The sequence below is a fragment of the Bubalus bubalis genome, chromosome 1 (genome assembly GCF_019923935.1).
Source record: "Bubalus bubalis isolate 160015118507 breed Murrah chromosome 1, NDDB_SH_1, whole genome shotgun sequence".
NCBI lineage: Eukaryota > Metazoa > Chordata > Mammalia > Artiodactyla > Bovidae > Bubalus > Bubalus bubalis.
Window position 1 is genome coordinate 194,987,476 of NC_059157.1, and position 24,914 is coordinate 195,012,389.

The following is a 24,914-nucleotide window of genomic DNA, read 5'->3' on the forward strand; positions in this document are numbered from 1 at the left end:
GGAAGGGCCAGAGGGCTGGGATGAATCACAAAGCTGGTAAGGCGGGAAGCCGGTTCCTGTGGAAGCCCGAGATCCGCTTGCAGGAACTCCAGCTGGAGTCTACATCTTCCTGAAGGATGTAAGCTGTTTCTCCTTGCTGGGAAGACAGTCCTGGGGGGAACCCAGTTCTTGGCACTCTGGGAAGCTGCGTTGGGTTCAAAAACCTCTTGAAGGCAGCCCTGCAAGGAGGCCTGCTTTGCTGTTTCCTGGAGGATGGCTGGGTGGGGCAAGGACCCATCTCCTGTCACTGGGCACCCCTCCCAAGGTGCTGCTCAGCAAGGAGACAGGACCGGTTAGTCCCAGGACCAGGTGAGGACAGTGACTTCCCAGACAGCCACCCCCACGCTGGTGGAGCCATGGGGATGGGGAGAAGCCCAGTCAAGCTGCCTGCGGCACCAGGGATGACCGGGGCTGCCCACCTCAAACACCAGCCCAGGGCTGCCCACTTCGAACACCAGCCCAGGGCTGCTCACCTCAAACCAGCCGAGGACAGCCCACCTCAAACACCAGCCCAGGGCTGCCCACCTCAAACACCAGCCCAGGGCTGCTCACCTCAAACCAGCTGAGGACACCCCACCTCAAACACTAGCCCAGGGCTGCCCACCTCAAACACCAGCCCAGGGCTGCCCACATCAAATACCAGCCCAGGACTGCCCACCTCGAGCACCAGCCCAGGGCTGCCCACCTCAAACACCAGCCCAGGGCTGCCCACCTCAAACACTAGCCCAGGGCTGCCCACATCAAATACCAGCCCAGACTGCCCACCTCGAGCACCAGCCCAGGGCTGCCCACCTCACACCAGCCCAGGGCTGCCCACCTCACACCAGCCCAGGGCTGCCCACCTCAAACACCAGCCCAGGGCTGCCCACATCAAATACCAGCCCAGGACTGCCCACCTCGAGCACCAGCCCAGGGCTGCCCACATCAAATACCAGCCCAGGACTGCCCACCTCGAGCACCAGCCCAGGGCTGCCCACATCAAATACCAGCCCAGGACTGCCCACCTCGAGCACCAGCCCAGGGCTGCACACCTCACACCAGCCCAGGGCTGCCCACCTCAAACACTAGCCCAGGGCTACCCACCTCAAATACCAGCCCAGACTGCCCACCTCGAGCACCAGCCCAGGGCTGCCCACCTCACACCAGCCCAGGGCTGCCCACCTCAAACACCAGCCCAGGGCTGCCCACATCAAATACCAGCCCAGGACTGCCCACCTCGAGCACCAGCCCAGGGCTGCACACCTCACACCAGCCCAGGGCTGCCCACCTCAAACACTAGCCCAGGGCTGCCCACATCAAATACCAGCCCAGGACTGCCCACCTCGAGCACCAGCCAAGGACTGCCCACCTCACACACCAGCCCAGGGCTGCCAACCTCAATCCCCCTCGGGTGGGTTTCACACACATGCTCATACTCAGAGAGAGGCCCTGCAGTGTAGATCACATGGACACGGCCTTCAGGGTGTGGTTTTGGCAGAAGTGGGGCTGGCTGGGGGCTGCCAGGAAAAAGTGGATCCACAAATAAGGTCTATTATTCCTCTGAATTGCCAGTCTTACTAGCAAATTAAGTATTGCTTCTGATACTGCTGCCCAGGTGGCAGCTAGTGGTAAAGAACCCACCTGACCATGCAGGAGATGAAAGAGACACGGGTTCAATCCCTGGGTTGGGAAGATCCCCTGGAGGAGGGCATGGCAACCCACTCCAGTACTCTCGCCTGGAGAATTCCATGGACAGAGGAGCCTGGCAGGCTATAGTCCATAGGCTTTCAAAGAGTTGAACACGACTGAAGCAGCTTAGCATGCAGCCTGCACTGATACTGCTGTTTAGCTAAACACCAAGATCGTTTTTCTATAAGCAAAGTTGTCCCTTCCCCTGTCTTGCCTAGCCTCTTGCTTTGGCTCACAGTTGCGTCTGGGATGAAGCTAAGGTCCTGCTGGCGGTGCACTGGCTCCCCTGTGGTTTGGCCCTTCCCCCTCTCCTCGCATCTCCTCCCCATGGCCCCCTCATTGTGCCAAGCCCATCCTTTCCCATGGCCACCTCTAATTGCCTGAGTTCATCAGGTGAGGGGATAGCCTGGCTCCTCTCGCTGGGTTCCACCAGAGTTAGGATTGCCACACCTCACCCTGCTCCGGGACAGTGAGCCCACCCCCATCAACTGTAGCTGTCCTATTCTGCTCCCCCCTCAGTAGGAAAGCCCCTTGAGCAGTACCACTGTGCCTCGGGCCCGGTGGGACCCATTCCCTGTTTGCTGAGAGAATCACCATCAAATGAGAATGTAGATGGAAAACCACTTCCTGTGCTGGAGCTCATGAGAGGGTTTAAGGGAGCGTTCCTATTATTGTCGTGTAGTGAAACTTGAATACTGTTCATGGAAAGCTGAACACCAAGAAAGGATGCTTTTGAACTGTGGTGTTGGAGAAGATGCTTGAGAGTCCCTTAGACTGCAAGGAGATCCAACCAGTCCATCCTAAAGGAGATCAGTCCTGACTGTTCTTTGGAAGGACTGATACTGAAGCTGAACTCCAATACTTTGGCCACTTGATGTGAAGAGTTGACTCATTTGAAAAGACCCTGATGCTGGGAAAGATTGAACGCAGGAGGAGAGGGGGATGACAGAGGATGAGATGGTTGGATGGTTGGATGGCATCACCAACTCAAAGGACATGAGTCTGAGTAAACTCTGGGAGTTGGTGATTGACAGGGAGGCCTGGCATGCTGCAGTCCAGGGGGTCGCAAAGAGTCAGACACGACTGAGTGACTGAACTGAACTGAACCTTGAATGCTGGGCTGTGCACACTTGCTGTTGTGACTTCTTCATCCTGGCTGCCCTTTAAAAATCCCTTGGGAAGCTCTGATGAGATACCAGTGTGTCAGGGAGGGGGCGTCACAAATCTGTTAAATCTGTATGGCTGGGGTGTTCAAGATGGTCCAGAGCATCGTTTGTCTGAGTAACTCTGGCTGCTTATTTGAGCCTGGCATCTGTGGTTCTGTTGTTTTTCCTAGAATGGTCATCATGCTGGCTCCAGACTCTTTACTGGTCGTGGAAGATTCCACTCTATATCGGCCACTGCAAAGTGCCTTTTGAGGATTGTTCCCAGTGGATTTCATTTCCTTTAAAATTTTGAAAATGTTGATAATATACCATCCATAAGTCTCTGGTGGCTTAGATGGTAAAGAATCCACCTTCAATACAGGAGACCCAGGTTCAATCCCTGGGGTCAAGAAGATCCTCTGGAGAAGGAAATGGTAACCCACTCCAGTATTCTGCCTGGAGAATTCCGTGGAATGTATAATCTGTGGGGCAGCAAAGTTGGAAGCGACTGAGCAACTTTCACTTTCACTGGCCAAGTAGACTATGAATGCTACTATTAAAAAACTGCCCTTGGCCAGATAGTTCTTCTCAATTTCTCTCTCCCCCTCTTTCTCCCTCTCTCCATGTCACCCCCTTCTCTCCACATCCCTCAAGTCTAGAAATTGTAAAATAATTTTGAGAAGCTAATATACTCCCACAGTTTTGCTGAATCTCTTAAAGTCTCTTCTAAAGGACATTCCTGGCCAGTGTGAATATGGACTGAAGAGTGGATCTCATATGTTGAAACAGCAGATGAGGGGAAGAGTTCGAGGTCAGATGCCTGGAATCCTGACTCTGATTACAAATCCTGGTGATCAGCCACCCACGTGAACTTGGGTTTGGTTCACCATCTTCCAATTGGTCAACAGGTGTGCCATTCCTTGCTGGGTTCTTATGAGGATCAACTGGCTTAATGATTAGGCTATGGTCTCTGAAAACTTGTATCCATCATCTGAGTTCCACCCCGGGAAAGTTTTTGCCCAATGTCTATATTAGTTCCTTCTTTATAAACGGCCTGGTCTTGCGGTTGAGTGGCTCAAGTGGGCACAGTTTCTGGCAGCTGAGAAAAACCTGCTCCAACACTTTCAATGTTCTCGCATCCAGTGAGGTTGCTTACGTGGGCAGTGGACCAGTGGATTGGAGCCTTGGTAGATAGCTTGTCTATAGCCTGTAAACAGCCTTTCTGGAGGGCAATTTGGTAAAATGTTAAGAGCTTTAAAAAACACTGACCCTTTTACCCAGCAATTACATATATAATACTTTATGCCAACGATGCATTCTGATTTGATGTGTACAAAGATGGTTATAATAGTGGTGGTGATGACAAGGAAAGGGCAACAAATGTCCGAAAAAAAGACAAAATAGATGCACAGTAAATACGTTTTGGAGTCACTTACAATGCAGTCATCACAATGATTCTCCATATTTATTCAACAATACTGAGTACCCATCAGTCTCATATTGTGGACCATGTTTGTGATGCTAGGGATGGGTCAATGCAATGGTTAATTTTACAAGTCCACTTGACTGCACCACGAGGTGCCAAGATTAAAGGTTATTTCCAGGTGTGTTTGGGGGGCGTTGTTTTGGGATGAGATTAACGTTTGAATCGGTGGACTCAGTAAGGTAGATTTTCCACCCCCTCTCTTGTGTTAGACATCATCCAGCCCACTACAGGCCTGAATATGACAAAAGGTGGGGAAAGAAGGGTTTACCCCATTTCCCTGTCTCACTGCTTGAATTGGAACATCTCATCCCATCGTATCCTGTCTTCAGAATGAAATACAAGTTATGAGCTCCCTTGGTTCTCAGGCAAGTACAGATCATGTTCAAGAAGTAGCCAGGGAGAGTGGTTTATCAGCAAGGGGGTTAAGGTCCCACTGCAGAAGAGAGTGAGGCCAAAGGCATCTACAACCCACCTCCAGGTACTGACTCGGAAAGAAGCTGATGATGTATCAATATTATCAGGAGAGAAAAGCACGCAAGAGAATGGTGTTAAAAACAGTGATCCAGTTTTAGTTACAGACATAAATAAACTCATCTATTTACTGTATGTGCTATTTCCTTCTCTCTCCTCTCTCATTCCTCCCTTCCTTCCTGCACTCTGCCCTTCTGATTTCCTTTATACAAAAAGTTTATTTGAATCTTTACATTTTCCTCCACTGAATGTAGTTCACTGGTACAATGAATAAGTGAGAAACACCCAGGTAAAATAAATTGACTGTCTTTTATTGTCTTTAGTCAAGCTGTCTGAGCACAGGCTTTGTTAATCTCAAAATTTATGTAGTTTTCTGAATTAGCTATAAACATTCCTGGCTTTGTAGAAATCTTAAAATAATTGGAGAATTAAAATTGGCCAGTTACTTCAAAGGTAAGTATTAACTCAGAGCAAGAAAAGATTGATTTCCAGAAATCTAGTCACACCCAAGATACAATTTCTCTACATTTCTATTGGTAGGAATTTCACCTGGATGGATCCAAACAGGGCCACTTGTATGGAAACCATACATAAAAAATTGTTATATAAGTTACAAGGTTTTTTAGGTATAAATGTGGAGACTGTCTTCTCTGGTGGCTCGGATGGTAAAGAATCTGCCTGCAATTCGGGAGACCTGGTTTGATCCTGGATCAGGTGGATCCCCTGGAGAAGGGAATGGCAACTCACTCCAGTATTCTTGCCTGGAGAATCCCATGGACAAAGGAGTCTGGTGGGCTATAGTTCATGAGGTTGCAAAGAATCGGGCATGACTGAGTAACTAACACTTTCACTTTCTCCAGATTCATACATAAGCTTCTGTACATTTTGATACTCAGTTGTACCCACATGTATGGATGTGAGAGTTGGACTATAAAGAAAGCTGAGCACAGAAGAATTGATGCTTTTGAACTGTGGTGTTGGAGGAGACCCTTGAGAGTCCCTTGGAGTGCAAGGAGATCCAACCAGTCCATCCTAAAGGAGATCAGCCCTGGTGTTCATTGGAAGGACTGATGTTAAAGCTGAAACTCCAATACTCAGGCCACCTGATGCAAAGAGCTGACTCATTTGAAAAGACCCTGATGCTGGGAAAGATTGAGGGCAGGAGGAGAAGGGGAGAACAGAGGATGAGATGGTTGGATGGCATCATTGACTCAATGGAATTGAGTTTGAGTAAACTCCAGAGTTGGTGATGGACAGGGAGGCCTGGAGTGCTGCAGTTCATGGGGTTGCAAAGAGTAAGACACGACTGAGCAACTGAAGTGAACTGAACTGTATCGACAAGATTCAATATAAAATTGGCTGTAAGGTTTTGATGGTTGGAAATGCTTGAAGAATGAGGTGGTCTTGTTTAAGTGAATTATTTGGATTATCTATTCCACCCAGGAGTAAAGAGAATTTAAACCTAGGAGTCCTAGGATTTCAAATTCAGTTGTTAGACATTGTTCTAACCAAGTGCTCACTTCCCTGTGTTTGAGTGTGCTAGGCTGGGTACAGCTCAGCCTTTGATGCTGTGGGTAGCCACAGTGCATTTGGGGCATTGTTCTATCCATGTCAAAGAGTAAATAGGTGAAACTTATTTCACCATTAGAGGCTCCAAGGAGTGTCTGCATCCTGAACATCTTCCCTTGGCATTTAAAAAAAATGTAAAATCATTAAACTGCACATTATAATTTTCAATATCCTTTTAGAAGCAGGGGATAGGAAAAATAGCTCACTAATTTATCGAGTTTATTTCCCTGAATTATCCCTACTCTATAGCTGGGAAATCTGATAGAGAAAGAAGTTCAATAACTCATCTAACAAGGCTCAGTATCCGTCAAAACTCAGTCTACAAAATGCAAGACTCAATGTTAATGACAATCTCTTTGGCTTCTTGAGAGGAAACGTGTTATGCTTAATAGTATGAGGGCTTAGACCAGCATAGACATGTCAGCAACCAACGACCTGGAAATGACTGAGTTTCAATTTTTGTATGACTCAGAAAAGTGAGCATGTGACTCACCTGGTCCCATTGAAACCCACACTCATCCCTTTCCTCATCCATTCACACAACTGTGTTTGAATGGCAGCCAAAATAGATGTATTTACTTGATCAAGATACTAAGAGAAGAAGACACTCATTCTCTCTTATGTCTCCCCTCTGGCCTCCTTCTTCAAAATCTGAGTGTTTTATTTCTTGTTCAGGTGGTCTTTACTGAACTTTTGGAGATGGCTACAATTGACTACCTGGGATGATACAGTCTGTATTCATCTTCCAAAGAGAGTGCTCTTTAAATAGTTTCAACAGTTTCAAATATTTCTATGGACTTCCCAGATGGCTCAGGGGTAAAGAATCTGCCTGCCAATGCAGGAGTTGCAGAAGAAGCAGGTTCAACCCCTGAGTTGGGGAGATCCCCTGGAGTAGGAAACAGCAACCCACTCTGGAATTCTTGCCTGAAAAATCCCATGGACAGAGGAGTATGGTGGGCTATCGTCCATGGGGTTGCAAAGAGTTAGACACCACTGAGCATGCATGCACTGAATATTTCTACTGGAATTGGAAAACTTCAGGCATCATAGAAATCTTATTCAAATATCACATAATGAACAACTCTTCCATGATACACTTAGGGAGAAACACAGAGGGAGTGCAGTGATGTCTAAATCTAGCTCTTGCTGACAAGAAGGTTAGCGCCTAGCAGAGCAGTAGAGCAGGCAGGGAGTAGTATCAGCCCAAGGAGTGGCTGCATGACAAAGCTCATGGAATGGTCTTCATAGAACAGTGGCCACAGAATGATGCCCATGGTGAGAGGGGCAGGCTCAATCATGACTGCACAACTTTGAATTTCAGTGGCATCTTCCAATGTAATCGACATCTCAAATTTAGGGACCAGGACACTGAACTCAAGAAGTCACCTCATTTATCATTTTGATTCACTGAGACGACAGCACAGAAATTATCATCCTTTCCTTTCTAAGCATTTGTAGGCTGTCAGAACATCTAGTCCAGGCCCATTTCCTTCCTCCCTGTTGGAAACCATGGCCAATTCCCCCTCCCACAGCCTCAGATTCCTTCTCTTGTGCTCAGGGCTTCAAGGCCCTAGTTGATAGTTTTCCTTTCTTTGCCAACTGAATGGGAGTTCTCTTGTCTTTTCTCATGCAATTGGACATTGGCGAAATCTCAGGGATACTGTAAGGGCAAAGAGTGATCTATTTTGTGGTTAGAATCTGAGGCACACATGACTCAACCAGTTCCTTGATGTCTGGAACTGGGAGTCTTGAGAGTCCCTTGGACTGCAAGGAGATCCAACCAATCAATCCTAAAGGAAATCAGCCCTGAACATTCACTGGAAGGACTGATGCTGAAGCTGAAATTCCATCACTTTGGCCACCTGATGCAGAGAACTGACTCATTTGAAAAGATCCTGATGCTGGGAAAGATTGAAGGCGGGAGGAGAAGGAAATGACAGAGGATGAGATGGTTGGATGGCATCACTGACTCAATGGACATGAGTTTGAGTAACTTCAGGAGATAAAGAAGGACAGGGAAGCCCGGTGTGCTGCAGTCCATGGGGGTGCAAAGGGTCAGACATGACTTAGGAACTGAACAACAACAGAGGTTTATTTGAAAATGATTGATAGATTTTGATTAAATTTTCATCTTCCAGACTAGTATCATGTGTTACCACAATGTCATTTTTTCTTGTCTAGTGGCTCTAAAATCCACTAGAGTAAAAAGGATTTACACACTTTATGGGAGGGCCATTGTGGGCTTCCTTGGTAGCTTGGACTGTAAAGCATCTGCCTACAATGTGGGAGACCCGGATTCAATCCCTGGGTTGGGAAGATCCCCTGGAGAAGGAAATGGCAACCCACTCCAGTATTCATGCCTGGAAAATTCCATGGACCAAGGAGTCTGGTGGGCTACAGTCCATGGGGTCACAAAGAGTCAGACACGACTGAGCGACTTCTCTTCACTTCACTTCACTTGGTATTGTTTTGGAGATTAGATGATTATTTACAACCAGGAATTTTCAGGGCATTTATTCTTTCTGACTGTGAATTCCAGATAATCGCCGTCATTACCAAGTGCCCAACATAACCTGTTTTGTTCTCCCCACGACAGCCAAATCTCACAAAAGATTCAACATAAACTCCACTTCTGCACATAACAGGAATGAAGAATCGAGATTCTTATATCCACAGTGTAGACGGAAGGAACTATTTCACTGAAAAATAAAATTGGCTGAAATAAACATATTGTAGTTCACTATTTTTACCATTTTGAGTTCTTGTAAAAATGATCTTTACTCTTTTTACAGTGATAAATCTCATCGACACCTGGCCTTGTGCTGAAGGGGGCCAAGCCACTGAGGCTATTCCCAAAGGAAGGTGGGTCCACACAAAGCCCAATTTATGTTTACTCTTTGGTGACAGCTCAGTGAGAGGTCTGAGTTAGTGACAGGCTACTGAGCGGCAACCCATCTAAAACCCCATGTTTCCTGGGGGCTCCATTCATGCTGTTCAGAGTGAGACTAAATCCCCAGTGATTTCCATCAAACCTTTTGTGAGTTTTACTCTAAGGGCAGAGAAAACCGTGGGATTCCAACATACATGACAAGGAATGACTATGAGATGAATATCAAGCAACACTGTTTTCGCAAACGAGAAAGGAGTCAAAGGAGTTCTTTTTTCTCTCTGCTCTGTATCACAAACTAGCAAGGCCCTGGCAGGATTAACAACTCCCCCATATGTAACCGTGGGCATCCTTGTCCTCACGATGCCTCAGGAATGACAAATTCCCAAAGACACATTTTGGAACGCTGCAGCCCAGCGTTTGCATGTGAAGGTGGTGACAGCCACGGAACCGCAGCTCTCAGCTCAGCTCCAGGGCAGCCCTCGCTCAGCCTCCTTCCCAGGCGTGTTATTTACCCACCGGAACGCGCTCGACACTCCACACCTGGACTGGGGCCGCATGCCATCCCTCTTGCTCGCGGAGTACATGATTTTGGAGCTTTCTTTGGACTGAAGCCATCATCAGCCTGGTCTCTCCACTCATGAGTGATCTAATTTCAGCAGCACTCATGGTGCTCAAATGGGACAATTTCTCTGTTGGGGGTTGATAATTCTGAGTCAAGATGCTAGGTCTTCTTCCCTATCAGTGTCCAGCTGTTTCTAGTATTTCTTTTCAAGTTTGCCTTGCCCAAGGCTGACAGACAAAAGTGACAAAGTAAAATCTGTATGCTCCCCTCTGCCCCCCAACCAAAGCCACTCCTTGAGATCTAAGACTCAAGGTCCACGCTGATGCCTGGTCTCTATTTTCTCCATGGCGTGGTCCACCATACCCCTGCCTCCCCAAACCTCACTGCCCATACTCTCTGCATGCAGACTGATTTCTCATTTGAAAAGCCTTTCCTTTCCTGTTTCCCCATCAAAATCCCACTTCTTCAAAGATTCCTTTACCTTTCACCATATTCTTGGATGTTTCCTCTTGTTACCAGCTTTGGTTAACCTCCCCTTTCCTTACTCAAAACCTAGCGCTCTCTTGTTTAAAGCTATGCTTCTTTGTCTTGTACAGTATTGTTTTTGTAAAGTCTAATGTCTGTGAGCGCTGAAATGGGGATGCTTTCCCCCTTTTCTTCCCTTGTCTTCTTTCCAGGTGATAAATGGTATATTTCCTGCCATATCAGTTAAACAAAGGATGTCACCATCATCCAACATGAGCCGGTGACCCCTGAACAAACTCAAGGCTGAAAAGTACCTGCCATCTACTAGCCATCAGCCTGAGGCCAGTCCCTAGGGTGAGCCCCGAGGAAACTCAGGATGTGAACATACAGGATACTGGCCCCAGGTACTAAGGTGCATATCAAAGAAATGATTTCAGTGAGTCCAGACTATTGCATCTTCCCACATGTAGAAAAGCTCCAAGTTCCTTAACTTGGGATACCTGGTTTTCTTTAATCAACAATCATTTCTTAATGTTCCAACTACTTGCCCTTTGCTGTCAAACTCCTATACATCCTAGTTCCTTCCCTTGCCTTCTTGGAACAACTTCCAGAGCTTTCTGAAGCACTGCCTCCCAGGCTGCAGTCCTCATTTTGCCCCAAATAAAGCTTAACTCGCAACTCTCATATTGTGCAAATTTTTTTCAACACACAGTAAATAGTCTTCAAGATCTGTTGACTGACTGGTTCAAGGCACCATGATAATCCAGGGGGCAGCTATTAAAGGTCAATGTCTGGAAATACACAGATGGTCAAGAGATGTTTTAAACAAAAGTGAATGTTATAGAACTATAATTATTCTCCCCTTGGTTGCACGAAGGTTTGCCATGATAAGCCGGCTATTCAATTTTTTGTACTGTGGCTTTTCTCCAGAGTACACCATTTTAATTTCTTGATAGCGTCTTTTATTTAAAGGATAATAGATGAGACTATTAATTTAATGTAAGAACTAAAAACCTTCTGGACGGATTATCTGGAATTCCAAAAGGCTAAGCAGTTTATTTATATAAAGAGAACGATAGAGAAGCCCTTGCTTTCTGCCCATAATCTTCTCCACTTAGTGTGGATGCTGCATATTTTATCTGTTGGAACAAAAGCCTTTTGTTGTTGTCTCTTCCCCCTGGGCACTGAGACCCTGCAGAGGAAGGTAAGGACAGGCATTCCGTCTCCGGTTGTGACTTTGCACAGTTCTCAGGTGAGCACCCACGTGGAAGTCTTCACTACGGGAAGAAGCCTACAAGAGGGGCAGTGTTTGAGAAGAACCTAAGCCAGCCGTTCTTAGCATCAGTGTGTGTTTGACTTCTGGAGGAGATAGGCAGACGGTTTGCTCCATCCCTGGTTTCTGATTTAGTGGGTCTGGGGTGGGCTTGAGAATTGGCATTTGCAAGCAGTCGTGCTGGTGATACCATTGGTTCCAGTTCTGGGACACAGTTTGGGAACCACTGACCTAAGCTGACTTCTGCGAGCTCTGGTGCTTCCTTCTGCCCACAGAGATCCACCTGGGGCCAGAAAGGAGCCAGGAGAGGGGCTCAGCTACTGATGAGAAAGAGGGCCGCCTAACATAGTCTCCTCAATGGAGGAATCCCTTTGTGACAGTGTGTCTGTAACAGATGCGCTTCACTTGCTTCTCTGCATCCTCTCTCCTTCTGTATCTCACTGCGAGGGGCCTGCTCACCCCAAGAGGGTGACTATATATTTAGGGTATTCACTGGTGAGTCTTCAAGACACAGCCTAAAAGGAAGGGGTCCATTCCTTCTTTGTTATTACTGAAACTGGATTCCTTAAGAGTAGGGATTTTATGTTATTCACACCATGTTTTGCACAAAAGAAATGTCTGTAAATCTGACTCGTACTCTGGCTGATGTCACTGGGGTCCCTACACTGTAAAGAACTTGGGGCTTTTCACAAATAAGAAGGTTCAGGTGCTGTGTGTGTGTGTGTGCGCTCAGTCGTGTCTGAGTCTTTGGGGCCCCATGGACTGTAGCCCACCAGGCTCCTCTGTCCATGGAATTTTCCAGGCAAGCATACAGGAGTGGGTTGCCATTTCCTCCTCCAGGGCATCTTCCCAACCCAGGGATCGAACCCATGTCTCTTGCATCTCTTGAATTGGCAGGTGGATTCTTTACCACTAGGGCCACCTGGGAAGCCCCCAGAGTGCCATGAGATACCTCCAAAGAGGTATTTCATGTCCTACCTGTTGATTGCAGATAGAGAGGCACTGACAACATCAATCAGGTGCATAAGTCTTTTCCTTGAGTTATGAGGCCCATAGATACAGCCTCACCACATGGTCCCTACATTCCAGGCCTGTTCTCACTGACCACACATTTTGTGTATGGACTGAAATGTCACTTTGGAGAAATAGACTCCTTTCTCTCTTAGAGAAATGATGGTTTCCCCATAAAATGATGGCCTCATAGAGTGACCCTCATAGCCTACTCTATGGACCTCATGGAGGTCCAGTCTGATTTGTGGACCAAAACTGTAGGTCATCACTGCCCTCATGGGACCTGGAAGCTCTTTGCACTGGTAGAGACTTTAAAACACAAGCAGCACGTCGATCGTACTTCTTAGCTCCTCCCTCCTTTGCGCCTTCCAGAGATGGGGAATTCAGAGCGGTGCCAATGGAGAGAATAGATCATATCGGCCCTGCCTAGCTCTGACTACAGAACATTCTTTCTTATACTGAATGAAAATATGTCACTTTGTAACTTCTACCACTAGTCCTACTTGTACCTGTAGAGGCCGGCAGAGCAACTCTAGTCTCTTCATCTTCAAATATCAAGATACCTGAAAATGACCTTCCTGCTCCTCAGTCAAGAATTCTCTAGGAGAAATACCCACAATTCCTTCATCTGTATCTTACTTTACATGGTTTAGACTTACCTATCATCCTAATTGCACCCTCTGTAAGCCACTGAGTCATGTTATATCCCTTCTAGGTTGAAATGACAGGAGCTGGTGAAACAGCAGGACCCTATGATAATTGGCCCCCACCCCCGCCAAGTCCTCAGCCTGCCTTTTGGTCTGGTAAAACACACTTTGGCAAAAAAAAGTAAGTTTAATCAGGGAAATGAGAACACATAGAAACAAAGGAAAACACTCAAAAGAGATCCAATAATTATAGTTTAGTCATTAGGCACAGTCGAGGAACTTTAGTTCCTTCTCAAGGGCTACAGATAATATTCTGAGCCCTATCTTGTGAGCTGTCTTATAGATACTGAAACCCTCACCAGGTGGAGAAGTTAGCTACATGATGACCAGACTGTAGCTGTGATATAAGCTGCCATAAGAAATGGCCTCAAAAAAAGGAAAAACACCGACCCTGGAACTGAAGATTAACTGTACCTAAAACCATCAAGACAATGCTGGTCAGACCATTGATGATCAACTTCAAGATGATGGTCAGAGCTGACTGTCAGTTTCAAGATGACTTCTGGATGTAGCCCCTTCCCTCTGTCTGTAAATGCTCTTGCCCACGGATTATCTGTGAGGGGGGAGTCAGCCTTTGGACAGAAGTCTGCCTCCCCTACCAGTTGCTGGCATCCAAAATAAGACCAACTTTCCTTTCCACTTTCCTGACCTCTTCATCGGCTTTTGAGCGGTGAGCAGCCAGACCCTACTTTTGGTAACAGTGGTAGTGAAATAATGCCTCTTCTTAAGGATACTCGAGTCATTAAATCCAAGTTCCACTGTGAGATGTTATTCACTTTGCAATGGTAAGATATTTACAGTGTTCAAGAGTTCCCCAATCCAGGATAACTGCCCCATAGAAGGATGAACAGGGTGTTTTCACATATTAACAGTGGGTGTTCACTGTTTCAGTGGCAACCTTGGCCCTGCCTGAATGCACCTTGGCTGGAGAAACGGAATGATACAAAAGAGCTGGAAGCATTATGGGTCACCACCATGCTGCTTTCTCATGCATCTCCTTCTGACATTTCTCTTTTCTGAATGTATGAAAAAGTGAAAGTGTTAGTGGCTCAGTCGTGTCCAACTCTTTGCAACCCCATGGACTATAGCCCGCCAGGCTCCTCTGTCCATGGAATTCTCCAAGCAAGAATACTGGAGTGGGTAGCCATTCCCTTCTCCAGGGTATCTTCTCCACCCAGGGATCGAACCCAGTGTCTCATGTTTTCCACCTTGGCAGGCAGGTTCTTTACCACTGGTGCCACCTGGGAAGCCCCTAAAGTCAAAAGATCCCAACTAAAGTCATGTCGATGTATGGCAAAACCCACCACAGTATAGTAAAGTAACCATAAATTAATTGATTAAAAAATACACCACTGAAGAAAGATTCAGGGGCTCAACAAAACACTATTTTCAGCCAGGTATCTTTTCACCACTAGGACAAATCATCTCCTCTGCTCCACTCTATTCCTGACCCATACTAACTGTATTTCTTTGATATCAGACATTTATATTACAGTAATCAAATCTGCATGCTTAATATTGGGTATATATGTCAAAGACTCAAATGTGTTCACCCTACCAGTTTGCCTTCCTCCTGGGCATAGAGATAAACTGCCGTTTCCAGCTACCCTTGCAGTTAGGTGTGGTGATACAATATGGGCAAGACTGAATTACTTCCAGACTTGTACCACTGAAAATCTCGTGCATAATCATCTATCCCTCCCTTTCCCTATCTACCAACTGCATATCAAATGCTCAGGGGATCGTGGAAGCCAGGTGTTAAGATAAATAAGTATCCATCATCCTGGGTGCTGGTATGGTCTCTGCCATTAGATTCACACGGATGAAAAATAATCTTCTATTTTGCTAAGCAGCTGTGATTTAGGGACTTTCCCATTGCAGCAGCTATCTAATTAATAGAGTTCACGTAGCCTCATTGAGGATGGAACTTAATGACACATTGTTAGAAATAAACAACAGCATCTACTGCTGATATAGTGACTACTTTGTTCTGGACATTGAGCTAAGAACTTCACTGTCACATTCATCCTTGTAACATCTCTGAAGTAGATATTATTATTACGTCCACTTTACAGATAGGCAAACCAAGAGCTTGAAGTAGAGCAGGGTCATTCAGTTAGTGCCACGGATTATACCCTGTCACCAGGTATCACTGTCTTCTCTGTAAGAAGATCATACATCTCCACCTGTTGCTATGTGACTTGCAGTACCTCTGGATGGGAGAAATATACATCTCCACATCATTGACTATTGGCATCGGCATGGCACGTGGCTTGTTTTTGGTCAACGGACTGTGAGTGGATAACTTGTGTCATATCTGGGCAGGACTTTTAAGAGCCATTGCTTAATGTGGCATTCTCCTTTCTCTCTGAAAATGGAATGGAAAGTTCCAGATCAGATGGGTCCTTTAGCCAGGATCCCAGAATGAAGAAGACCCAAGGGGCAGAGTCACAGCTGACCAGCAAAGGCATATAATTTGGGAGAGAAATAAACTTTGTTTTGTTAAGTCACTGGGAGCTTGGAATGGTTGCCACTGCACCAAACCTGGTAAAAGCTGACAGTTAAAACTAGAACCTGACACAAATGCAGTTAGTTAGATACCAGAGTCTGTGCTTTTCACCACCAAACACCTCCCAGACACACTGTCACACGTGCACACATTCCTGTCGGATGATATGATGTAAATTTACAGCATCATTAAAAAAAAAAAGTTATGTTCTCATTCTGGGTAAGAATGCCTGTAAGTTTAAAGAGCAAAGGGCCAAAGCATGAGGATTGAAACTTAACTTGCAGACTCTCTCACAATGCACATAACACGTTCAGTTTCAGCCCCCCTCCCAATCTCACTAAAAAAAAAGAAAAAAAATTGTTGGCAAGGATGTGGATCTTATTGATTCATTTGCTGATTCACTTTGTAAGGTTTTCACATTGGTAACCACATCTCTGTGACAGGGAGTTTGGCAGTGAATAGTACCCAAAGTCTATCCACTGAAAGAGCTGCCAGTTCTGTATGGTCCTTGGTCCTAAGCGCAGGCGTCAAGAGGAACCCGGGATTAATCCCGGGACTAATCTGACCTGGATTCATCTGTAAAAACATGAATTAAACAGCCATTTCATTAAAAATTGGGGTTAACTTCATGCATTGTAAGTAGGAAAGCTGATTGATGCTCTTAATGCGTCTGGAAAAAAGAGATTTGAATGGTTGTGTGAACATTGTGCAATGAGAAAAGTCAGCCTCTGGGGTTTTGTTTAAATAACTATTCAATTCAGTAATAAATAAATAATTGGGTATCTACAGTTGATTAGCAGGTATGGTTAGATCAAAGCCGTAGTTTAGGGAATACCGAATATTCTTTTTAAGATAACATTGTCCTTCTTTGTTGGAAGGAAATAATGTTGTATTATTAATTAGTGCCAGTAAAATGTTATCAAGTATGGGTGTATTATAGTCCTTTGTCAGAAGAGAGTCAGAATACCATTCGGGCACTAACTGCAGTTATCATGATCTCTTCTTTCTATAGGGTTCTGATTATTTCTAGGACAAGTTATTTTAAATATATTTTAATATGTATTTTATCCCAAATTACTTTATGCTATTTTTCTACCTCCTTAAATACCTTAAGTATAATGAAGGGAAAATAATCTGAATTCAACAGAAGTGTCTGGATAATTTTTCAACTTTACCAATTCTCCTTTGATTGATACTACCAAATTTAATAATTTTATAAAAATCTGGGTGAACCAATTCTCTCTTGGTACTTAAATGACAATTATTGAAAATAAAAGAAACAATGAGTGCCATCTTAGTAAGCCAAATCCAAATTTGTTGAACTTAAACATCTCTGTTCCACCAACCTTAAATTTCTGATGCAATGAACTTAAAAAAAAAAACACCTTGCTTTGAAAAGTACCATCACTTTAAATCTGGTAAAAAAATAAATAAATAAATAACTGCCTTCTCTCTGAGCACCCTTCCTCCCCCCTGTTCTGATTCTCTCTGGCCCATTTCCCTTATTAACCAATATATTATTCACATATCTTTTGGTTAAGGAATAGTTAGTGATAAAAAGAAAAGCTTTATCTTGCCTACCTGCTCATTTTGAAAAAGGGGGTTTATCTTGTTTTCAAGAGAATTCATTTTATCAACATTATTAAACCCTTGAAGAAAGTAACATTTTCTACCTGTGAATGGGGTTAAGCTTCCGTAAGGCTGTATTTACTTTCTCAAGAAAAAAATGAAGTGTAATTTTGATATACACTGTTGTGTTAATTCCAGGTGCAGAGGAAAGTGATTCAGTTCAGTATATGTTATATATATACATACATATGAATATATATGTGTATTCTTTTTTTCAGAATCTTTTCCATTATAGTTATTACAAGATACTGATATAGTTCCCTGTGCCATACAGTAGGTCTCTGTTGTTTATCTATTTTATATTAATATAAATATTTCTTAATTCCAAACTCCTAATTTATCCCTCTCTCCCCTCTTATTTTTTACTAATTTTTAATTTCCAATGAATTTCTTATTGCTTATTAAAGTTATTCTCATGTTTTATTTTCTCTTTTATCCTGTAAACTAAGGGTAGTTTGTGAGAATAGGGAAGAATATGAGAGTGAATGGAAGCAATACTAGGTACTCAAAGGAAAGAGCCAATGCCAGTCCCGCATATTAAACAAACATCTAGGTCATACAAGTGAATATATTATACTGATGTTCAGGAAATACCCGGGGGAGGTACCAAAATTATATAAACAAATTACAAAACAGCTGCAAGTGTGCAGGAATAAAATTAAGTTGCTCTTCTTAACAAATCCTACTTGAAATGGGTAAGCCAATTATTTGGGATATGCCACTGACTGCCATCAGGACATAATGACATTTTGCTCAGCAATTAGCCATCCAAGAAGAAAGCAAACCACAGTCTGGTAAATAAGCACTGAATACATGAACATGAATCTACCAGAACTAAGGATGATTGAACAATTTCACCCAGTTTATTTATGTTTCTGCCTTTTAAAAGAAAAATTAATGAGAGAAATTCAACTTTACTAGCAATTTATATTCTTATCTGACTTTATCATCATAAGTAACATCCACTTTCTGCTGGTGAGATCAGATGAAGCAAAGACAGAGTAATCTGCCTTGTTTCAGCCCCAGTAATACTCCACACATCACTTCTTTCTACTTTAGGTAGCAGTGCTTCTATACATTCAGCTATAGATAAACTAGTCAATATCCATCAGGAATGAAATGTAAATGGAGTGTAATATCTCACCCTTTGCCCAGATTTGGAACAGACTGCTTCCATTTTCACTAGCAATCATGAGAAAATAAAAAAGACTGGAAAGTATAAACACACTGCTTTATCCAAGTCATGAGTGCTCTGCACGCCTCATCTTTGGAAAGCAATGAAATGCCCAACAAGGAAAACCAGGATACATCTTGCTTACCTTCGTAAACAACAATCCAGAACTAGCTCAAGACCACACACGGATAAGAGCATCCTCAAAAGAGAATGACATCCAAGCGAATTGCGGATTCTTTACTAGCATTTCCATCCAGTTGTCAAACCTTGACTGGGCTCTGCAATTCAAAGTGTGCCTTGTAACACCTGAATGCCCCCCTTTAACAGCTTCCTGTTCAAAATGGGACTGCCACTTTCCTCTACTGATTTTCCTTATCAGAATCAGCCTGGGGGAAGGTTGTGTGAGGAGCTGGTACCAAAATTGAGGAGAGGAGGGCAGAGACCAGTCTTGCCTATGGTGAACACAGAACGACAAGAGGAACTTACCCGTTTCCCCTGTATGAATGCTGAAATGGAAACGGAATGGCAATAATCGTCCCTTCTGGCACAGTTTCTTCCTCGTTTCTATTAAGAGAAGTGACTCCTCCTCTGTTTGCTATGCCTGCAACCTTAGAGATGTAGTTGCTCTGCTCACATGCTGACTTGAAGTTAGACACTGGGTCTCATCTCACAGACGCACCTGGATTCCCTTTCCTGGAGCTCACCAGCTCTGCTGAGAAGTCTAGCGGGTCTGGACTAAGAGTACACTATTTCTCCACCCTCCTGGTTCTCAGGACCCCTAGACAGCAGTTGGTTGGCTGGTATCTCCCTGGCCACAGTGCTCCCTTTCTGCCCTCTACGCCCGACAAAAGTTAGAGAGAGAGAGAGGGTGAGGAATGAATGAATGCTTTTGAAGCAAAAGGGACTCGGTTGAAACTAGGCAACTCTCATCAGGGACTGATCTGTGGCTTGCGCGCGTGTGTGTGCGTGTGTATGTGTGTGTCCCTTTCCTCCCCCGAGGGTGGGGTATCCCTCATTCTCAGCTCAGCTCCGATCCTCTGCTGTTTCAATGTTCTTTGAATAGCTATTCTGATGCACTGCCATGCGTGAAATGGATGATTTGCAAGCTTCTCTGTCCCACGCAATTCCGTGGATAATCATATATCCAGATTCTGCACGGGCAAGGGAATCGGTCTTTAATGGAAAGGGATTGACTTCCCACGACCGAAAGGAACTAAAAGTGTTCTCTGGGGAAGCGGGTCGGGTGGTGGGAAGCCGGCCGCCTGGGCTCTGGCCTTGGTGCTGAATGCGAAACCCGCTGCCCAACAATTTCAGCGTCCCCGGATCAACTTTGGGAGATTTGATGGGGCCCGGCTAGTTCTAGACATCCCCTCGCAGGCTGCCGGCTGGGAGCTAGGCAAAGCCTATGCCCTGGGACCCTCCGCAGGACACTTGGCTCCCTTATTTCTTTGCTCCGATCTGGGAAACTTTTGTCCAACGTTTATTTGTAACCGGAGCCGCTTTCCCCCTCCCACCTGGGTCGCCATGGAGACTTGAGCTCTTCCTCTCTTTTTTTCCTTCTCCAGGCAAAATGGGCGAAGCTTAGTTAGCACAGCCCTGACTGTAGCAAGCCCCTTCTTCTTTTTAAGCAGCTCCTGGGCATCCCTCTCCTCCATTTTCCAGCAGAAGAAAGGTAGGGAATGATGCTGGCTGAAACGTGGCATTGTACTCAGTTCTGTGGGGCTCCTTTTGATCAGCAGACTTTGGATAAAAGCAGTCAGTAGACATGCTAACCTAATGATAAATCTCCAACTCCTGAACACTGGAGTTTCATTCCCCACCCCCACCACCCTTCCTCTTTTGGGAGTGGAGGCAGGATTCTTCAGAAAATTCTGGTGTTTTGTTTCTCCACTAATCTTACCCCGTTACTGTGGCTGTGTTTGTCAAGCTACGTTTCCTCCCTAAGAGCCTCTCCATATTGAACCTGGTACAAGAGATGTACCTGTGGATTGACTCAAAGGTTTTATTGGGTTTGGGGAATACTAATGCTATTTCTGTTAAAAACTCATTCAAGCTTTATGTCTTGATGCAAATGAACATATAGCCAGGAGGAAACAAGCCAGCGGATTCACCCAATCCCCTAAATGCAGTAAACATCTCATTTTTATCATTTAGAGGTTTTTTGTTGTTGGTGGTGGTTTTTTCCCTTTTATAATTACAAAACAATTCAGTTTACTTCTGGGGAGAGCTTCCTATCACTGTTGCTAGTCATTATATCACAGCTCTGGTTATACTGATCGAGAACAGTTGGGAGTTGTTTCCCCTTCTCTGTTTGTTTCTCCCCACCCCTCACTTTTTCTTTCCCTCCTTCTCATGTTTCTCTTTCTGTCTCTTCTTCTCTCTCCTCCTCTCCTCTAGGCAAAGAACAAGGATACAGCTTTCCACAAAGACGATGGGCTTCTCCCAACTGTGAATGACTACACAGCAAGCCACCCCTGCCAGTCTGTCCCTGCATTTCATCTTTGCCAACGGATGTTGAAATGATGTCTGTAATCACTGACGGGGTTTCTCCGAGCTCAGAGCATGCAGACCCCTCCTCTCCCCGCACCCCCCCACCCCCCTTGAGAGTTTTCAGTCGCTAATGAGAACCGTATGAAACAGATTTCCCTTCTGTTATGTAACCTGCTTCTCTCTCGCCTGTCCCTTGATTTGGGCATACCCCATTTCTCATCAGAGTGGAGATGCATGCAGCGGCGGAAGCTGGGGAGGGGGAAGTGGGGACCAGAGGGCACGAAACCTCTTGCCCAGATCGATGCTAGCTTCTCGCCTTCCAGCAACTCAGCGCACCGCTTACCTTGCTGCGGACTGGGTGGCTTCATTCAATCATGATCTTCTCTCCTGGAGCGGAGCAAGCTTTAATAATTCACTTACACGATGGAGAGCGAGGGGAGAAAAAAAAAAGACAAGAAAAAAAAAACCAAAAACAAAAAACCCACGAAACAAACCCGGGGTTTTCAGATGGTCAAATTTCACATCGGCCCCGGGAGGCGGTTAGGAGACTCCATTCTCCTCGCGGTGCAGCCAGCTCCGGGTCTAGCTTCCAGGTTCCCGCGGGTCCCCACCCCTCCGCCCGCCCAGCCTCTCCGGCCAGGTGCGGCCGGCCGTCTTGGAACTGGCACTCTCTGGCCGCGAGCGGAGAGCCGGGCTGGGCGCCGGGGGTGCCAACCGAGGGGCGGAGGGGTGTGCGATCGAGCAGGGGCGGGGGAGGGGGGGGCGGAGACCGGGTGGAGAGAGAGGGAAGGGGAGAAAAGGCGAGAGTGGCGGAAAAAAAAAAAAAAAAAAAAAATCCCTGGCTAGGAGAAAAGTGCTGGACCACGCAGGGAGACGTCATGAAAGCCGCAGATTCGAAGAATGGTCCTCAGTTCCAGGCGGCTGGCTGAGCCCGGCTGGCAGCGCACGAAGCGATCAAAGCGAGCGCAGCGCCGCGCGCTGGAGGCAAAGCGGCCGCACAGCGCTTTTCCGGAGAGGCGGGGGGCGGGGGGCCCGGGGTGCGGCGGGGGGCGGGGGACGGCGCGGGAGACCCGGGAAAGCCCACTCGCCGCCCCTTTTCATCACCCGCGCAGCGCCAGATCGCCCGGATTAGCAGGGGTAGAGGGAAGCATCTCTCCGATGCACCCCCCACCTCCGTCCTTCCCAAATCCCAGCCAATGCGGAAACTGCCAAGGCAAACCCCACCCCTCCAACACGAAACTGGGAAAGTGGGGAGCTCGAGGTCCGGGAGGGTTAGGGTTAGCCTCCGGTTCCCACCGTTCCTCCTAAGCTGTCTTAAGTTCTTCTCGGAGATAAAGCCTGCAAAGCAGGGAAGCCGAAGCTCGAAGCTCGGGGCTGGGGGGTGGGGTGGAGAGGGATCAGGGTTTGACTTCGCGTGGGGAGGGGGCGCTCCTTCTTTCATGCTTTTGTGACATCAGGGAAAATAGTCTCTTGTCTCTGGTTCCCTCTGGGCTGGGATGGCGAGGCACCCCCGGGGGGTGGGAGAGGGGGGACGCGGAAGCAGGAGGGCGCACCTTCCGCGTGGCCGGGAGGGGGCGCATTGAGAGGTTGCGTGCCAGCCGAGGGGCAGCCACCCCCAAAGCGTGCCCCTCCCAGACCAGCCGCTGCCCCACCCCTGGCCTCACCCAGATGCTGGCTCTGCTCTGTGGCACCAGAGGAAGAGAAGGCGACTGTGGGCTTTTTCATACGTAATCCGGGTTGCCATCAAAGCTGACTTTGTCAGGTCCTGCACCACCGCCTCCCCACACCTTTAGAGTTTTAACTTGCTTTGTATGGTTATTGAAGAAGGGAATGGCAACCCGCTCCAGTGTTCTTGCCTGCAGAATCCCACGGACCGAGGAGCCTGGTAGGCTACAGTCCATGGGGTCGCAGAGTTGGATACGACCGAGTGACCATCACTTAACGTGTATGGTTATTCCAGGGAACACCTCGAAGTGCTTCCCTCAGCAACCCTTCTTTTTTCTCAGATCTTTACAAACAGTACTTCCACATTCCCAAAGCCTTTCCACGCAACTTGGTTCAGTTCTGTTCAGTCGCTCAGTCGTGTCCGACTCTTTGTGACCCCATGAATTGCAGCACGCCAGGCCTCCCTGTCCATCACCAACTCCTGGAGCTCACCCAAACTCATGTCCATCGAGTTGGTGATGTCATCCAGCCATCTCATCCTCTGTGGTCCCCTTCTCCTCCTGCCTTCAATCTTTCCCAGCATCAAGGTCTTTTCAAATGAGTCAGCTCTTCACATCAGGTGGCCAGAGTATTGGAGCTTCAGCTTCAGCATCAGTCCTTCCAATGAACATTCAGGACTGATTTCCTTTGGGATGGACTGGTTGGGTCTTAGTTATGCTGTGCGGGATCATTAGTCTTGGGCCAGGTACTCAGGAGCTGTGGCACTCAGACTCAGTAGTTGGGGCACACTGGGACCAGAGCAGCTGGTTTCAGTAGTTGCCTGGCAGGGGGCTTAGTTGCCATCCAGCATGTGGGATCTTAGTTCACATCCCAGGAATTGAACCTGCCCTGGGTTGCAAGGTGGATTGTTAACCACCAGACCACCAGGGAAATCTCATCCTATCCACTCTTTTATGTTACCTTTTTTCCGGGGTAAGTGGGTTGACCAGTTGGGAAAGCAGTGAATACCATTGGTTGATTATTTTGTAATGTCTCTTTCAGAAGCTGGCTATTCTTGTGCCTTTTTTTTTTGTAAAGCACCTTTCCTTCTGCAGAATCTCCATCTCCAAGAGGGTGACCGTATTCAAGAACAAGGACTGGCCAAGACCTCTTATTTCCAAGATTACTTTATTTTCTACCTGCATCTTACGCAGAAGTTCCATTCCTGAAGAATGCCTTTTGTATGCAGAAGTGCTTGCCTCAAATTTGCATCATCACTTATATGCAAAGCAATCACAGGCACAACCTGTGGGCTCTTACTTGTTGATTTTCCCAAAAAGGTTTTGTAATCTCAGTTGTTCTTACTTCTGAGTCATACAACCCATGTACAAAAGATATCAGTTCAGTTCAGTCGCTCAGTCGTGTTCAACTCTTTGCCACCCCATGAATCGCAGCTCGCCAGGCCTCCCTGTCCATCACCAACTCCTGGAGTTCACTAAGACTCACGTCCATTGAGTCAGTGATGCCATCCAGCCATCTCATCCTCTGTCATCCCCTTCTCCTCCTGCCCCCAATCCCTCCCAGCATCAGGGTCTTTTCCAATGAGTCAACTCTTCTCATGAGGTGGACAAAGTACTGGAGTTTCAGCTTTACCATCAGTCCTTCCAAAGAGATCCCAGGGCTGATCTCCTTCAGAATGGACTGGTTGGATCTCCTTGCAGTCCAAGGGACTCTCAAGAGTCTTCTCCAACAGCACAGTTCAAAAGCATCAATTTTTCGGCGCTCAGCTTTCTTCACAGTCCAACTCTCACAACCATACATGACTACTGGAAAAACCATAGCCTTGACTAGACGGACCTTTGTTGGCAAAGTAATGTCTCAGGATATGTAATATGTGATTTTCATGCTCCACAGTGCTTGCTGGGGCTAGTAATTTCATCAGAGAACCCAAGTTCATCAGGCAAGGTAAGCCACTTCAACTTACAGTGTCTTCCACTCCCACTAATCTTAAGATGACTTGAATGTCATTTTGTTAATGGAGTGTATCAGAGCCATGCTTTGCCTGATTGATACTTGGAGACCTAGCTTTACATCATATTTGAGTATTAGAGCCTTTTGTCAATGTTTTGGATGATTTTACCAGTAAGCTGGAGAAGGAAATGGCAATTCACTCCAGTATTCT

The 24,914-nt window shown here is 46.2% G+C and overlaps 1 protein-coding gene across 1 annotated transcript in view; it reads right to left on the reverse strand.

The window, feature by feature from the left end:
• KCNJ6 (potassium inwardly rectifying channel subfamily J member 6) overlaps positions 1–21,832 on the reverse strand; it is a 329,855-nt gene extending 308,023 nt beyond the window's left edge. Inside the window, exon 1 of the mRNA XM_006049625.4 lies at positions 21,432–21,832. The gene's annotated coding sequence lies outside the window, so the exon portion shown is untranslated. The remainder of the gene's footprint in view (positions 1–21,431) is intronic.
• Positions 21,833–24,914: the final 3,082 nt, after the last annotated feature.